This window comes from Delphinapterus leucas, chromosome 2 (genome assembly GCF_059928025.1).
Source record: "Delphinapterus leucas isolate spDelLeu-1000000601 "Yukka" chromosome 2, BTC_Dleu_Yukka2, whole genome shotgun sequence".
Classification (NCBI taxonomy): Eukaryota; Metazoa; Chordata; class Mammalia; order Artiodactyla; family Monodontidae; genus Delphinapterus; species Delphinapterus leucas.
The window spans coordinates 128,994,160-129,013,379 of NC_143130.1; positions in this window are offsets into that span (position 1 = coordinate 128,994,160).

Below are 19,220 nucleotides of genomic sequence, written 5' to 3' on the forward strand. Positions count from 1 at the left end.
CACAGGACAAGAATAAAATTTGATAAATGGAAAAAAGTAAATTTATAAAGATAAATTCATTCAAAAGAGCTAGTAATATCGGAGAAAAATAATATAAAAATAAAAACAGAAGGATACGTGATGTGAGTTATGAATTAGTTTATCAGAAAACCAACCAAGTTTTAGAATATAGGCTGCTAAATGAATCAACATTGCAATACAGCTGGTATAAAAATATCAAACACTGTGCTAAATATATTCAAATTTGATTGATATGTAAAGAGTTGACTTCATTTTTTATCCTAACTGAAATATTTAAGGATTATAACATTCCATATAGGCTAAAGAAAAATAGGAAAAAATGTAAAAGATATTCTCCAAGTTTTCCACAAGGTGACTGGAAAGAGATTTGTTTAGCTGCTTCCTCACTGTCCAGTCCTTCCTGGTCTTTGGTGGTTCCTACTCATCTCCCTGACCCCTGAATGACTGAGTGCCTTAAAGTTTGGTCCTTTCCATCTACACTCATTTCCTTGGTCATCCCCTCAAGTACTTTAAATACCATTTACATGATGATAACTCCTAATTTAGTATTTGTAGTTAAGGCCTCTCACCTAGTCCCAGTCTTCTGGTACCACCATCTACCCTCCATCTCCAATGTAACACATCCAAAATTGATTAAGATATGAACTCTTGATCTCCCCTCCAAACCAGCTCTCACCATCTTTTCCATTTCCATTTCCAACTTCACCCTTTCACTCATTCAGACCCAAAACTTTGCAGTCACTTTGGTGAAACGGGAAGGCCAATAAAATACAAAATCATATTATTAACATTAGCGCCCCAAAATACCACATCTGTGCTAGACCTTAAAATGTGTTTTATAACTTGAGAAGTAGTAACACAGTCATCTACTGAATTTTCGTGTTTTTGGGGGGTGGTCCCCTAGACCACATCTAGGTTTAATGACTCACAGAAGACTTACAGGACTCATGATAATAGTCATACTCATGACTATGAAAGGATACAAAGTGATTAGTGAAAGGATACAAAGCAAGATTAACAAAAGGGAAAGATGTTTGAAGGAAAACAGGAACAAGCTTCCAAGAATCCCCTCCCCATTTTGTCACAAAAGAGGTACTTAATTGCCCCCAGCATTAAATTATGACAACACTTATGAAATGTTCTATCAGGGAAGTTTACTAGAGATTCCACTTTTACTGGGGTCTAGTCACATAGGTACCATCTGCCTTGGATATACCAAAATTCATTCTGCAAAAGTAAAGCAAGTGTTCCATGTCAATCATATGGTTTGCAGAAACAATTTAGGCAAAATGAACCAATCTAATCAGAGGGAGTGGAGTGACCCTTCCTGAAATCCAAATTTCCAGGTGCCAATCAAGCAGGCCTTTCTAAGCATGGTATTCTCAGGCCTGCTAGGTTTACTCTTTCTGCACATACGTATACCTTGTAGCAGAAGTGTTGTGTGGGCCCTCTGAAGAAACTCCTTAAAAGAGAAGGGCATGGGGGCTTCCTTGGTGGCGCAGTGTTGAGAGTCCGCCTGCCGATGCAGGGGACACAGGTTCGTGCCCCAGTCCGGGAAGATCCCACGTGTCACAGAGCGGCTGGCCCGTGAGCCATGGCCGCTGAGCCTGCCTGTCCAGAGCCTGTTGCTCCACAACGGGAGAGGCCACAACAGTGAGAGGCCCACGTACAGAAAAAAAAAAAGAGAAGGGCATGGACCCATTTATCTTTTTCCCTTTTCTTCCTTGCTGCCTGAAATTCAACTGTGATAGCTGGGGCTCCAGGACCCATCTTATATTGTGGGTCAACTCCAAGGCAGAAGTCATGTGCTAAGATTGGATCCCTCATGACACTGTGAAGGGATCATACTACTTCAATATTTTTGACATCTAGATTTATTTTCTAGACAGAATCGATACTTATCTTGTTTAAGCTACTATTATTTCTGCATTTGGTAATTAGCAGCCAAACACAACTTGTGAAAAAGTTAAATAAAAATAAGAAATACATTTTTAACATTTGAAGACCCTACAAATAAAAGATCTGCTCTGTTTTTCCAAATGTAAAATAATCAAAATAATACCCTTGAAGAAGCAACTAGAAGTACTCAAAGAAATAAACTGTATGCATTGGAAGTGCTATATTTAAAGCATCTAAAAGAGCTGAGTGCCAGCTCATGAGGGAAAGAATAAACCATTGGTTAAAAAATAAATAAATCATTAAACTGAGCTTTTACAACTTAATCATTGGTATGTCATTTTTGTGAAGGGGAAGGTTCTGTAATGGCATACGATGTATTCCAAACACATTTTTTTTTTGACAACTTGAGAATAAATACAGGAGGGCAGTCAAATTTCACTATAGTGTTTCTTCCAGAACTTTAATAAAAGTTTTCCCTGATTTAAATTTAGCACTTTTATACTTAACAATCAATATTTATTTAACCACAAATTTTAACAATTAAGGATTTTTAAGTGTTGCTACTGAACAGCGAGCTTTCCATCTTCTTCCCTATGCGCTTCTTTTTTAAAAAAAATTAATTAATTAATTTATTTTATTATTTATTTTTGCCTCCATTGGGTCTTTGTTGCTCTGCGCGGGCTTTCTCTAGTTGCAGCAAGCAGGGGCTACTCTTCTTTGCAGTGCACGGGCTTCTCATTGCAGTGGCTTCTCTTGTTGCGGAGCGTGGGCTCTAGGCAAGGGGGCTTCAGTAGTTGTGGCACGAGGGCTCAGTAGTTGTGGCTCGCAGGCTCTAGAGAGCAGGCTCAGTAGTTGTGGCGCACGGGCTTAGCTGCTCGGCGTCATGTGGGATCTTTCCACATCAGGGCTCGAACCTGTGTCCCCTGCATTGGCAGGCGGATCCCTAACCACTGTAACACCAGGGAAGTCCCCTATGGATTTCTTATGGGACTTTTTTCACCATCATTCTTAATCTCGTTGAAAGCAAAGCAGTAATTTCTTTAATGATTTTTATAATAGAATATAATCTAAATTAACAGCATTTCAGACACTGCAGAGTATTAGAAGTGTAATAAAAAATAACTTGCTCTGCTTCACTCACTCCAAGATAGCATTCTACTAAAGCCATATTTAAATTTATTCATAAGATAACCAAATGAACTTTTGCCATTCGAGATACTGAAAAAAACACCAGCACACTTACAGAAAAATGAGAATGTCTTTTGGTATGTAGGCTTGACAGAGATGTTTGTAATTATGGTATTCTAATCTTCTCATAATAAATAAATTTAGCCAGATTGTGCCAAATAAATAATAAAGTACAATTCTATTCCATGTTTTCTAATAATTCATCTGAAATACCAAAAGAAAGTTATATTAAATTGGCCTAAGAAAATATCTGAGAGTAAATTATCTGTCCCTCTGTACTTTTCTGGGCACCTGAAACTAGAAAGAGAAATTAACATCTCCAATTCCTATGGGTACATTTTCAATCTATGGAAAAATCTTTATCACATACTTTTCCCCTAAATATTTGAGCAACTTTTAGGAAAACAAGAATAAGAACAATAAGACATTTTATGGGCACCTTGCAACACTCAGAGGTGCAAATGATCTTTACTCACAGCTGTTGACTTGGAAGTTAAACTCGACGCAACACCCAGGTGACTGAAAGCTATCACAAGAAGACATACAAAACTAAACTGAAGCATCAAAAATAATATAAATGAAAGAGGACCATTTTAAATGTTCATGCAAATGGCCCAATTTCAGGAGTTACAAATCAGAGAGTGTTAATGGTATGTTCATCTCGAACATATTTGAAACACTTCAGCCCACTAGATTAGTGTTGTGGTAAAATATTGCAAGAATTTATATTTAACTTGTTTCAATTTTGGATAAAGCTTAGAAAGGGAAGATATGGGAACTAATATTGTGTTAGATTCTATACTATGCACTTTTGCATAATAGTCTTCATACAAATCCTACAAGTAAATGTTATTATTCTTAATTTGCAGATGACTAAATTGAGATTCAGAAAGGTTAACTAACTTTTTCAAGACCATACAATCCCATACAATGACCATACAATCAGTAACTAGTGGTTCCAGAATTTTAACAAGCATCTGTATGACTCTGAATTTCTACTAAAAAAAAATCAATAATTTATTAAAGGTTTACTCTGGTAAATGCTTTATTATGATGTCATTTAATCCTCACAATCATATCAATTAGGTACTATAGCCCCATTTTACAGATGAGAAACTGATGCTGAAGACAGCAAAATGAATTGTCCAAGGTCCTACAATGAGTAGATGGGGAAGCTAGGATGGTTCCACTCTATCTGAAATCAGTCTGGTTTTAGTCTTGCTCTGGTCTTCCTAACAGGAAACTCATTCTAGTGGCTTTAATGCAAGTAGATCGAAGAACCTTTCTCCAAGAACAGATGAAAATGGATGGCACCTTAACTCTTAGTAAAGAGAGAACACATCATTCACCTTTACTGACCCACTCTAACATTTCTTGCACATATTTATATTTCTACCAGACTGTTTTTTTCCAATTGAAATGGAAATGAAGAATAAAGCACAAAATTATCCTGTGATTCTCGGGACTGAATATTCCTGGGACAGGAAAGAAATAAGAAAAGGAACTTGAATCTGTATGTCGGCCAACAAAAAAGAGAGAAAAATGAGGAATTTTAACGTTAAAAGAGAAAGGTTTATAGAAAAGCCTGTCCTAAGACAGAGCGGTTTCCACAAACAACAGGAAATTGATAGAATATAATCTTCAACATGTTGGTAACTTCAAGAATTAAGGCTTTAATAGCAAGTTAGAGATTTTGACTTTTGTCCAAAGATAGTGAAGACCAAATTGTTTATGGGGATAGGTGAATGGGAAATCATCCAGTATAATTCTCCCCTAGGACCACAAGATACAGTTCATTTGTTGCTTACCATCTCTTCCAACTTTTGACTAGGATGCCTTCTTATAATTCAGAAGCCAGAAAGCTAAAAACTACATTTACCAGACTCCTTTACACTACGGTTGCAGACAGAATTTCAGATTTATCAATGACAATTCAGAAATAAATTAAGTGGGAAGAAAGGTATTTTGTGAGGAATCAATCATAACTAAGGTACATTTTTTTTGTTTTTTAATCTACTGGCTAGGAGAGTTACTTTGTGATTCTAATAGAGAAAACAGTTCGATGGTGGGCAAATGTTGGGGTCTTATTCTGAAGTCATTCCTGTAGAACCAGCCTTAGGGCCTCTTGCAGCCCTTAAAATTAGTTTTTGTAAGGAATTAATTACATCGATTAATCCATTTATGCTTAAACTAGCTAGAATAGATTCTCTTATCTTCAACTGAACCTTGACTGATACACCCTTTTTCTCCTCACTCTCACCTGCCCTCAATCAGGTTCACCTTCAAAGCCAGGCCTAGCAGAGTCATGTCAGCACTACTGTGTCACCTCAGGGGCCTCCGTCCTCCAAAAGCATGCTCATCTCCTTGGAATTACCTATGTTAGTATTTTCTGGAGACTACAATATTTATTCCACAAATATAAATGAGCACCATGAAATCCAACTGCCCAGTGAGATTACTATATTGACAGAAACTCTTGGCTGCCTAAGAGTTTATCAACATGCAAGTTTAAATGATGTTTTTCAATCTTATAATTTTAATGAGAGGAAAAGGAATGATGGAGAATAGGTCAGCACTGGTAACTAAAGAGAGAAGTGGCACCTTCAACAGAGTGTAAACAATCAAGAGTCATATTCTGCTAAACAGAAACATTATTAGGAGCTGCATGAAATATGCACAAGCTACTCTGCATGAGTCATAAAGACTTTAGTGTGCCTTCAACTGATAGTAAATTACGTTTCAAGTTCATTTATTCATGTAAAGTTAACACCAATATCTACACAAAAAGTCATGAATATTTAGTTTCATCCTGGCCTATATGAAGATTTATTTCACAATATTTAGAATCAACTGCATATGAAAAATTAAACTATATTTCAGGTAAAAAAATAAATGAAATACTTATTACAAAATGGATATATCACAATGTATGTCAAAGATACAATTATTACAGTAAGTTTGTTCATCCCCCACCTCCAACTTAGTTTTCAAGCCAGAAAATGTAAGGAAATATATTCAATTTGTATCAGTGTATTGTCATTAGTTTTAAAGAGAAAAGTCAGACTTTGCAGTTTTAGTCCTGAATTTGTTAAGTTTATCTCACAGTTTCAATACTCTTCATGTGATATGTGATATGAGTTCATCTGAGGTGTAGGATATGAGGTGGGGCATTAAAGCAAGGATGGCAGACAGAGAAAACAAAGGAGGGCCTGTTGGCTACACAGTACAAACAGTGAGAGGCTGCTCTAGAAAATCTTATACAAACCACAGGATAAGTACATTTCTTTAAAGCACATTAAAAGAGCCATATAATGTTCCTTATCTAAAAGTCAGACTACTGACTTATCAGAATACATGACTTTCAGTTGAGACTCACATTAAGAAATTTCTGAGAACATTTCGCTCTCACCCCTAGAGTTGAAGGGAATCTAAACCTTTTTAAAATCATGAAGTAGGGCCCCTACCAATGGATTTCACCAACAGCCCCATACTTTGAAGTCAGGTCCTTTAGGAAAATAAGTGAAACAGATGTAACTAGTTCAGCTTATTGCCCCCTGAGCTAATAAAGAGTAACCCCTAAAATGTTTTTATCTACCTGGTTGGTTCATAATAAAACCAGTATACATAGCACTATAAAATATCTTATATAAATATCTTGGTTTCTTTTTACTAACTTTATTGCATACATTTAGATACCCAAACCAAAATCACATAGCAAGTGACAGAGATACAATAACCCACCTCTCATAATTCTGGCTAATGCCCCAATAATATATATGTGTATAAATACTTATATATAAGTATATATACAATTTATACATGTTTATATTTTATATAAATTCACATTTACATTTATGTTATATATAGGCAATTATACGATTACAATCATAAGTCATCTAGTATAATAGTGAAAAGATACAGAATAACATGAGGTGTAGATACCATTTCTCAACTACTAATTAAGGTTTGGACACATTAGTTTTATCATCAGTGGTTTTCATATACGTATTCCTTAAGTAAAGAAAATTATAAGTATCTAAGATCTCATTATTCCAAATGTACATCTACCAATGCTACTTCTATGCCTGATACCAAGAAGCCCCAAGATTTCAAATATATTCAAATAGTCAATACTTTTTAGCAATGGCACATGTTGAGCATACAAAACCAAAAGTAGATAAATGTATGTTGAACTTATCAGATGACTGGAGACAACATACATCCTAAGATGCTATCATAACACTTCCTGGAAAGGATATTTGCCTCCTCTAATGAATTTATACATTCACTACTTCAAGTAAGATGCAATCTTGTTATGTCTCACTGTAAAATTAATACAGTTCACATAAAACTTCCAATAAACAGAAAATGCTAGAGTCCATTGAAAGATATTTTCAATAAATATGTACTTTTATTTTACACTGACATTTTTTTGATGAAAGTACTTATTTCATTTTTGTCACTTCAGTCAATTACTGTATATTTACATAGTTAACATAATTGTCTATAATTAAGAAATTAGTGTTCACATGTATAATCATTTGAACATGTAATTATGATATCTAATTATACAATTACAGGATATACTGAAATGATCAAAATCTTCATTATCTTATTGGTTTTAAAAGAGTGAATGATATTTATTAAGTACCTGAAAGAGAAAAGTTTCAAGCATCACTTAACGATACTGTCTTTCAAATTGCTTACTTTCCAAAGTTAACTATTTTTAGATATTAGAGGGAAATAAAGAGAAGACAGTGGCATAAATCTTACGTATCCATATCAGGCCACAGAATATTTTTTTGCATTATTACATACTATGATGTGCCAAAATGCCTAACAGTGAAATCTCACCATTCCTTGATTCACTCATTCAATGTATTCATTTATGATGCATTTATTACTTGGAAGTTTTGACCAGGGATAAATTTTTTTTTAATTCCTGGAATGATCATAGAAAAAGAGGTTTTATGTCTTCTGAAAGATGAGTTTTTGCTTTGTTTTGTTTCAGAACTAATAATAGAATAATATGAACAACTGATAGCAACTCAGTGTAGGCAGAAGAGGATTTTATAAACCTTTCTATTTTCCACAATCTTTGCTAAATGAATAGAATAATAATACCATCTAACTTAATCCAGATCTTTTAAAAAGAGCAGGGCCCAAAGCAAGAATTAGAGTGCTGACAGTTTCTTTGGGAAATGCAAGTCTAGGGATATGAAGAAGGAAAAAAAGTGAGAGGTGTGACTGAGGCAAAGAAAGAGGTAGGGCAATTCAAAGGATATGTTGCTCCTGATGTGCCTGTTTCTGCATGCAGGATTATTCAGAAGATTTTCAAATGGGAAACATATTTTCATTGCAGTTCTATGAGGGATGAAAGAGAATTTATCAGTCTTATCTCCCCCTGTCTCCTGCTTCCTATTTGTCTAGTTTCATGCCAAGAACTGACTCTCCCACATGGTCCCAGTGGCTACTCAAGAAGCTAGATCTGAACACCCAGAAATGGTCCTGGGAATCAAGGACTTTACCAATGCCAAAGCCTGGGTTCAAGAGTCAAGAAAAAAGAGGGTGAATCAATGTCAGAGAAAATGGGGTTACAGGAGAAGACTCCACTGTGGGAAGACAACAATTTTATTACAAGATAAGTGTTCCAAAGAACAAAGCTGAAGGATACAATTAACATTAGTAGGAAATGTTTAGGAGCAGATAGTGGTTGAGGAAAGTCATAAATGGATAATATTGATGGAAGTAGACTGAGTCACATACTATTTCTGGGATGAAGGAATGTTAAGTAGGCAATATGTTCTTTCCCACAGGTTTATAAAAACACAATGAATACTAACTTGGATAATGATGTTTTCCCAAATGCTTCCCTAGATGCTGGGTAAGGATTGATGATGCAATGATTATTGGCGCCTTACAGGACACGATCAATGATGGTTAAATAAATGAATAACCTCTTCAATGCCTTCAGGGAGGAGATAAAGTTTATGGTGACTTTTTCTACATTAGCAAAGTGTTAAAATGCCCAATAATCAACTTGTTTGAAATATTTAAAACAAGATCACAGGCAATATCAACTTTAAGAAAAAAAAAAAAATCAAGAAACTTTTTCCTTTTTTCCTGAGCCAGACCATAAAATATAAAGGAGAGTCCCCATGAAAATTCACTCTTTAACTTTGCTTGCAAAATAAGCCAGGTTGTTAGAAAAACTTACAAGGTACCAACTTAATATTTCTCTTTGACCCACTTCTTAGAAATTTGTTATCGAGTTACCTCTTAATATAACTTACTAGTGCAAACACCCTGAATATGCAGTACGTACAATATTCAGGTTCCTATAAAAATAGCTATTGAGTAGGGCAAGTAGGGCAAGTTTTCCTTTTCCTACAACCTAAATCTAATTTAGACAGGCATTATTAATTCAGAATGCCAGAGAATCTGGTGCATAAAAAGGAGAGCTTTGCAAAAAAAAAAAAGAAAGAAAGAAAAACAAGTCACTTATTTCTTGAGCCTGAAAGTAAGGTTGTGCTATCTAAAACACCTTAGTTCCCTGATAAAAATTAAAATCAAATTAAGCAAAATGAATACTAATTTATGACATAATCAATGGACTTGCAACACTTACTACCTACATTTTACACCCAGGTCTCCCAGACCTTGCCTTAAACTCCAAACTCACATGAAACGATGTACTAGAAATGACTCTGGATAAAGAGTAGGGTTTGCACACATGATTTTATAGGTAAAAATGATGTTTCTCCTTGTTCATTAAAATTTGGGATGAAATGGAAACAAGAATCCAGATAATCTTTCCGGAATGAGTCACAGATTATCACTCTGTAGCACAAAAATATTAGAAACAAAAGGTTCATTATGCAAATATTTCTGTTGATAAAGGATGCAGGTGTCCTTGAAGTTTACTGTTAAAAAATTAGTATATCAAAACTCCTTATCAGTGTATATGGCACCCACCATTCACCCAGTTCCTCAGATCCAAAATTCTTGAATCATCCTTGACTACTTTCCTTCTCTCACCCTCATATAAAAATCCATCAACAAAAGCTTCACCCAAAATATATCTGATCTACTCTTTTTCACCACCTCCAAACATTAACCCCCTTGCCAATGTCACCATCATCTCTCCCTGAACAAAGCACCAGCTTCCTCTCTCAAACCTTCTAATTTATTCCCCAAGTTGTAGCCAAAGCCATCCTGTTAAAACACAAGTCACATTGTATCATCTTCTACTTAAACCCTCCTTTGGCTTCTCCTTTTAAGTAGGATAGAATCCAACTCCTTTTCATCAGGCCCTCTATCCTTCTTCATCTCTATGAATCATCCCTCAGTCAGTGGCCTCCAGCCATACTGACCTCCCTCCTAACACACCAATATTCTTCCTGCTTCAGGGCCTGTGACTTTGTTGTCCTCCTTTCTCTTAACTTCACTTGAGGCTCTGCGTAAATGTCATTTCACCATTGTAGCTTTCCCTGAGCATCCTATATAAAATAGTGGTTTCTGTTATTCTCAATCACCTTTTCTAGTTTAGTTTTCTTCAGGACACTTAATATCAGAAATCAGAATATATGCTTATTTGTTTATGACCTGTTTACCCCTAAAAAATATAAGTTCCATGAGGGCTGGGATTTGGGGGGTCTGTATCCCACCACCAAAAGAGTGCCTCACACTTTGTAGGTGCTTATTGCTCACTTCCTAACATATGGCATCCAGCTGCCTTTTTCACAACTCCTTGGGTAGTCATTAGAAAATATTAAGGACCTCATTAACACCCCATGTAATTCTGAGGGAAAACTGAACTCTATTTAAGAGACTCAATTTCTTATAAACTCACAAAACACAGGTTACCCATTCAGCAATAATAAAAACATCAACATTATTAATTAAAATGTTTGTGCTTTAAGTTAACTATAGACCTCTCCAAATAAATGTGAAAACACTGTGTTCCCAGAAGGACATTTTATTCACAGAATTTTTATGAAAAGACTTTAAAGCTCAGCAGTTTTAGGAAGAAAAAAAGTGAAAGCTCAGTAACAGAAAAGGAAATATATTTCAGAAACTTCTCTATACCTAACGATGTAAAAACAAAATAAAACTTAACAAAAACAAAAATCCTGATTTTTTTTAGTAAAATATGGCTAATCCAGAGGACCCCAAATAATACAGAGGAATACAGAGGAATATTTTTCCATTAATGGAAAGTAAAATTGAGCTAAGAGGTAGAAAACCCAAAATAGGAAAGAATTTTTAAATTGACGTAAGTAATCTGTGCTCAGCTCTTCAATTATCTGTTTATTCTACACTGAAGATTCCCATAATCAGCATTTATACAGCAGGGTTGGACTATTCCTGGAATACTATCAAAGAATTATCTTCCACAAATTTGAGTGCTATTGACTATTGCCATCACTTGAAGTTTTATTGAAAGTCTAATATGAGATTTACACTGACTTGGGGAAACAAAGCATATTCTGTGTGATCCTGAAGACCACAATCTATGAGGAAAACCAAATTTATAAGAAAATTGCTGTAAGTGCTTAATTAAGTTATAGACAAATTCTGCCATATAGCATTATTTTCATGGACTAGTATCACTGAGTTGAGGAAAAGTATCATTATTTTAATCATAAATACTTCAGTATAAGCTTCTACCTTAACATGTCTAACGTAAATTACTATACATTATATAAAATGATTTATAAACTTTCTTACAGATAAGCAAATCAGCCTCCTCAAAAAGATGTTTTTACATAGAAAAAGGCAAACAATATGCTTTGATCAATTTAATATGAAACATAAAAGGCTTCTCCCATATAAAAAAGATTCGAGGGGCTTCCCTGGTGGCGCAGTGGTTGGGGGTCCGCCTGCCGATGCAGGGGACACGGGTTCGTGCCCCGGTCCGGGAGGATCCCACATGCCGTGGAACGGCTGGGCCCGTGAGCCATGGCCGCTGAGCCTGCGTGTCCGGAGCCTGTGCTCCGCAACGGGAGAGGCCACAACAGTAAGAGGCCCGCGTACCGCAAAAAAAAAAAAAAAAAAGATTCGAGACATTCAATTTTAATTAAGGAGGATTTTTGTTAATTTTTAACATTTCAAGGGAACATGTACCAAAAGGAGCTGTAAGTCAAATGGTTATTTTATTATTACCTTTGCAATAAAATACTAATGTATCTTCCTTAGAAACAATGTCTTCAATGCTTGACAAATGAGATCACTATAAATTCAATTACCTGTTTAAAAAGTCACTATTTTAATTAACATTTTATTAGGGGTTTTTTTGTCCTCTGCTTACACATTTGCTATGGCATTCTCACTTTTTGAAACAATAAACTTTATATCAAAATTTTACATCACCTTTTCTATGGTATAGGTATATGTTTTACTGAAGTATAGCGGCAATCTTTCTCTCTAAACATTTCACTCCTTGAAACATCTTGGGTACATTAAGTTATTCTAACCTCATCACTCAAGTATCTGATAAAACAAGGTGATTTTATCAAAAATAATGAGGATAGACACTCTTCTTGGTAAGAAACATTTTTCAAGAGGAATAATATTGTGCTGGCAATGTTCTGTTTCTTGAATTGGGTTGTAGGAGTGATTTCAGTTTTACATATATATATATATATATAATAACCATCATAATAATAAAGGGTAACTAGATAATTAGAAGGATTTAAGAAGCACAGTGCATCATCAATGTCAAGGAAGGGACCATCAAATGTGCCTGTCTCTGTGGATATCCCACACGTGAGAAGGTACAAATTGAAAATGAAAAGGACCATAGTGTGGTAGTAGAGAGAAAAAAAAGTATTTATAAAGAAATTATGGAAATAATGGACAGAAATGAATTAATGATTATTGCTATAGAGGTAGCAGATGTTTCAGAGTATACACAACTGAGAGGTTTTAGATAAAAATACATTACCCAGAAAGGAAAGTGTGGAGGGGGAACAGCAAGCTACATTGCTGCTGCTCTCCCAATCTAACAGTTAGTGAGCACTTAGCCTATCCTCTTGAAAGCACCTCTAAGGAGGGTGGTCTCAGTTAATTATTCATACTTATTGCAATTACTTTAATCAGATGCTTTTTTTCATAACATTCAGCTAATTCAGCTGAATTTAGGAAATGTTATACATATAGAGAGTATGAAAGGGCTATGTGTGTGTGATTTTGGAAAATGGGTTATGTGGAAGAAGTCTGGCATAGATATATTTGCTGAAATTATTGGGTTTTCAAATTCTACTCACTAACTCTTATGATTAGATGCCCAAACCAGGAGATGGGGATTCAGATTCACTTGATGCTTCAAGGTTGAGCATTTAAAAAGCTACTTTAATGCTTCCCTAAAACAGGTGTAACTCAACTTGTAGGAATCTTACCATGACTTGAGGGAGGAATAGTGTATTAAGTAATTATAACAAAAGTCAAGTGTTTGCTTTAAAGCCGGACTTACAACAGGCAAAATGTTGAAACCACTAGTAGTCTCACTTAGGTTCCAATCTCTTTTTGATACACATCCACACATCCTCATATTGCCTCAGTCTGTCTTCACAGGGACACTCCCACCCAGCTCCAGAAACATCTTCTCCATTAAAATGTCAATTCCTTTCGGAGTCAAAAGGAAAAAAAAAGTTTCTTTTTTTAAAGTATTAATACTGATAAATGATGTAGAAGATCTTAGTTGTTTGTCTTAGCAAGGGGGTTTCCTTTAATTAAACATCATCCTTGAACCAAAGAATAAGGTCCCCCGTGAATTACTTGTGGCCTAAAATATTTGTATGAATTCCTATGGGGAAAGAGTATAACGGATTCCCGTAACTCCTGCATTCTCCAACCTTTTTATCTGATTAATTGTCCTGCTTTCCAGAATATTTCAATGTATCATAAAACTCTAGTATATTACATTCTAAAATTTTTCCATTGGGGTAGAAATAATGCTTAATATCCAAATGAACAAAGTGATGTTTACCTACCAAGAATTTTTTTAGGCAAGGGAACAGTAAAACGTTGCTTATCTAGCATGCTAGATTGAGATCCCTTTTATACTCCAAAATTGCTTTGTGATCTTGGTGTAAAAACTAATGAACAGAAATTAAAAGAGGCAGGAGGCCAGAAAAGAGAGCTCTCACTCCCTAGGAAGTTAGTCCAGCTCAACAGGAAGAAGAAGGACTTCCCCTTCTTGCCTGGAGAGAGCTCAGCCAATGAGAGGCTGTTACAACTCAGCCAATGAAAAGTCACTATACTTCAAACTCTCAATTCCTCCAATGGACTCTTTATTTACTATAGCCCTCCCAACTTCCTTTTCCCCACAGTAAAGGAGTTTTCCTCTCCTTTTTGCACGTGGCTCACCATGATTGCAGACCCTGGATTGCAATTCTTTGGTGATCCCAAATAAACCCATTTTTGCTGGAGAAATAACTGGCAGTCTGTTTACCTTCAACTCTGGTAAAGTTACTCTTTTTTTCTAGAACTTCACATTCCTCTCCAGTATATTAGAAACAATTATACTCAACTCATAGGTCCATTGTGAAGAAAAAATGAGACAGGTTATGAAAAATGAGGACAGAGAATGTTTTTATTCACTTTAGTATCTTTACTGCTTCCCTGGCAGTAAACCCAGTAAAACCTACTCCAATGTTTTATTCCAGTAACCTATAACAATTGCTAATATGTCATTTAGAATAATTTTAAACTACACCCCCTCTACCACACACACTTGCAATTTTCTATTTTTCAATAATTACATAATTATTGAATAGCTTGATGAAATATTGCCTTGCATAGAGGATATTAAATCCTTGTGGAGCCAAACACTCCAGCCATTTCAAGTGGTAACTGGAAGCCATGTCCCAGTGGTATCAGAACATGCGTATGTTTTGCCTCTGTCTCTAGTTACACTGTTATTTTTACTCAGTTTCAATTTACTGATCTATAGAAAATTAGATGACCAAGCAGTTCTTTCTACTTTTATAATTTTATAATTCTACTCATTCCTGTCCGGCTGACTTTCCCTTGATGGCATTTACCACACTTTGATAGTTGCTTCTATCTGAATCTCCCCTAACATCCTGCCTTTGAAGGCAAAAATTTAGCTCTCTCTTTAATTATTTTATCCTCATCAGCTAGCAGAATGCCTGACACATAGCAGGCTTTTAAAAACTACCCGTGGAATTACAGTGAATTAATTTAATGAATCAGCAAATGCCTAACGTATTGAAGTAGAAAAGATAATACAAGCTTAATTTTAATGTGATATATCTTCTATTTGCCCTAAAGCAATGTACTTTCAGTAGAAGTCATGCACCCTACAGAATTAAATAAGACTCTTTGTATGCAATTTTATACTCTTGCAATTTTTTTATTTGTATATCAAACTTTTCTGCTACACTTTCTTAGCTCTTTGAAGGCCTCTCCCTGGCCTCCAGTGTCTACATATTTTTTTGTCACATATATTCTGATACTCAATAAATGTTCATTAAAGGAATCATATTTACACCTTTATAAATATAATTGTCTTAATTCCTTAAAATCATCTTCCTTCTATCCTTTCAATGTGATTCTTGCACCTATGTCAACACTGCTTTTCAAAGCTTCTGTAAAATAGAGTCAAGCCTTCATGGAAAACGTGTTGTCTAGTTTGTAGCACACAGACCAAGCGGCATTTTTCAGTGGCACAACATCTTGATTAAAGGGACAGAAGATGCTATCTAGTGAAAAGGCAATTGAAATGTGGGGTTTGTATCTGTATATTTTTATATACACTACCCAAAATAGTCTCTGGTTCCCTTAGTCTCTTGTAAGAAATATTGTATAATGATAAAAACAGAATAAGCATGGTTTCCTCATCACTGAGGTAAGGATAGGGAATGGAGAAAAAAATGACTGCAAGATATGGATAGGTATTTTGCAGCTAACTTTTACATGGAGATTTGCGGTTGGCAGTCTCAAATTTAAAGATATGTTGACAGGTAAACTACTCCCACACTGGTGCCAGGTCTTCTCCTACTCATTATAAAACGATATTTGAATTTCTCACCCTCACTTCCTAAAGAAATTAGTTCTGGGACAAACAGTGGTAAAGGAGATAATACAGAATTCTTGTAACTTTTCTTGTGGCATTTCTTCAAATTCCTGAATAAAACAGCAGAAAACAAAGGCCCTTTTTTTCACAAGTAAAAAGGATTTTTGAAGGATTTTCTTCCTATGATTTTGTTCTTAAAATCTAGTTATGAGGAATCTGCAAGTATTATAAAGGTGTAGAAAATCATCTAATTTCCCCCTATCATTTTACTTAACAAAATTCTATATATAATTTAGCATCAAATGATTTTAAGAAATTTGTCTTTAAAATACAAATGCTACCCAAAACCCTGTGAACTCATTTCCTGCTCACCAGAGGGGATAACTTTCAACTCTTCTAGCATATTTTATGATATTTACTTCCACATATCTAAAAAACATATTTATATTGTTTCTTCTATCTTTCTGATTAGAGCACTCTGTATTGGCTTTCCATTGTAGAAAATGGGGATTTAGTTCTCCTCCATTGCCCACCTCACCTACCTCCACCACAAAGACACACAGATGCACAGACACACAACACACTTCTTATCCCCCTATATTCCCAAATATAGTTATACCATTAGTTTTATTTATTTATTTATTTAAAATATCTTTATTGGAGTATAACTGCTTTACAATGGTGTGTTAGTTTCAGCTGTATAACAAAGTGAATCAGCTATACATATACATATATCCCCATATCTCTTCCCTCTTGCGTCTCCCTCCCACCCTTTCTATCCCACTCCTCTAGGTGGTCACAAAGCACCGAGATGATCTCCCTGTGCTATGTGGCTGCTTCCCACTAGCTATCTATTTTACATTTGGTAGTGTATATATGTCCATGCCACTCTCTCACTTCGTCCCAGCTTACCCTTCCCCCTCCCCATGTCCTCAAGTCCATTCTCTACATCTGCGTCTTTATTCCTGTCCTGCCCCTAGGTTCTTCAAAACCACTTTTTTTTTTTCTTAGATTCCATATATATGTGTTAGCATACGGTGTTTGTTTTTCTCTTTCTGACTTGCTTCACTCTGTATGATAGAGTCTACCATTAGTTTTAGTTTAATCATTCCTCAATGTGTATAGTACCATGACTGTATGAATGTTATTCACTGCTGAACCACAGAGGATACTATGTAATTTTTCCTTTCTTACACCACTTTTGGTTTTCCTTGAAGTAAATAATTGTTTGTCTCATCCCTTTTTAATACAGTTATTATTAATTCACTCTCAACTCTCAATGAAGTGCTTATCTATCTCAGTATATACAAATACATTAACTATTTCATTCACTTCCTCTTATTAAAGAAGTCCCTGCCAAGAGCTTCTACCTTTCCAGTTTGGATAGGTTGCCATCTCAATTTCTCCAGCAGCTCTAATCTATTCAAATGATGGACCTCCTGGAATAATTCTCTTTTTTTTTTTTGTCTCATAATTTCAACTTCATTGTGTTTTACTTTCTGATATTCTTAATTTCCAAACCTCCTATTGAGATTTCCCTCACAACTCTCTGATCTTTAATTTCCAATAGCTCATTTATGTTTGATAACTATTTTAAATAACAAGCTATTCTTGTTTCATGGATGTAATAATATGTTTTATCACTCTAAGATTACTAATAAATAATTTTGAAGATACCCTCACTCCCTGGTTAGCATCTTTCTTTCCATATGGTTTTCCCTTTTTTTTTTTTTACCTCTATCTTTTGTCTCATGTGTCTTCCATAAATACATAGTGGTCCATAGCTCTCTGCTCACATTAAGAGTAGAATATTAAAAAGTTGATTGGAAATTCCATGCCCATGGGTGGGTTCTGTTAACTGTGGTCTTCTTAATATGATGATCTTCTGGGCCATTTGCTTGGGGACCTGTGATATCAGTCGGTATTTTCAGGATTCTCTGACCACCCACGTCAGATTACCTGTACAAGTAGCTTCCATTTGCATATCTGCAGGATGTACACCATGTTTCCAGAGTCCTGGGTGTGAGGTGACAGGAAGCTAGGGCCTGGGCATCTCAACTTTATCACTCAATGCTCACTTGCTCACCCTGTTATAATTTAGTGCCCCTCTCATTTCCCCAAGCAGAGATCCTCTCATTTGCCCTTTCCAGTATATAAAACCTTCATCTTTTGTCAGCATGTGAGAGGAAGGACCATTCAACCATGCAGAGTCGAGGAGAGAGGATCAGGGTCTAATTGCTTTTCAAACAGATTTTCAGCCAATTCCCCCAATTTTTCAGTCTTGCCATCTCCTCCACTTCTACAGGTACCTGATACTACAAGTTTATAAGGCTTTGATGTTGGAAAGGAAGGATCCTGTGATGTAAATTACATTTTTTCTCTGTTTTAACAATGCTGGCTTAGGATTCAGCTTTATTTTCCCTTTTCTGCTGACCAGCTGCTGTTTTTATTCCAATGATTTTTTGCTAAAGTCTCCTTCTCCATTCTAATTGTCATTTTTACAACTTTAAAACAAAACAGTCCTAAAGCATGTGTTCAATCCATTATTTTTAACTAGGTTTTAAAAGATTATGTTACTCTACATTTACTTGTGCCACTGCTCTGTGTGCAATATTTCAGGTGATTACACAGGTTTACACTTTGTCCACTATAAAGAACTCAAGGTCTTACTAATAGCAAGAGCTATTTTCTCTTTGTGGGGGGTGAGGGAGAAGTCACTCTAAACAACAACAACAAAAGAACCAAATACTAAATATGACACATTGTACAGAATTGCAAACTGCATATTGTAAGAAGGAATCTGAAAAACTGCAGTTCTCCCAAAAAGTACAATCTATCCATAATATGGAAGGAGAAGGGTGGAATAAATGATTTCAAAGTTCCTTCCTAACTCTAAACAACTATGAAAGCAGAGAAAATTTTATATATATCCTGACATGGAAAAATGTCCAAAATATATTTTAAGTGAAAAAAGCAAGTTGTAAAACTTTAGGTACAGAGTGGTCATATTTTTTGTAAATATATAAAATTTTAAATTTATTCTTATTTCCAATATAAAAGAAAATACTTC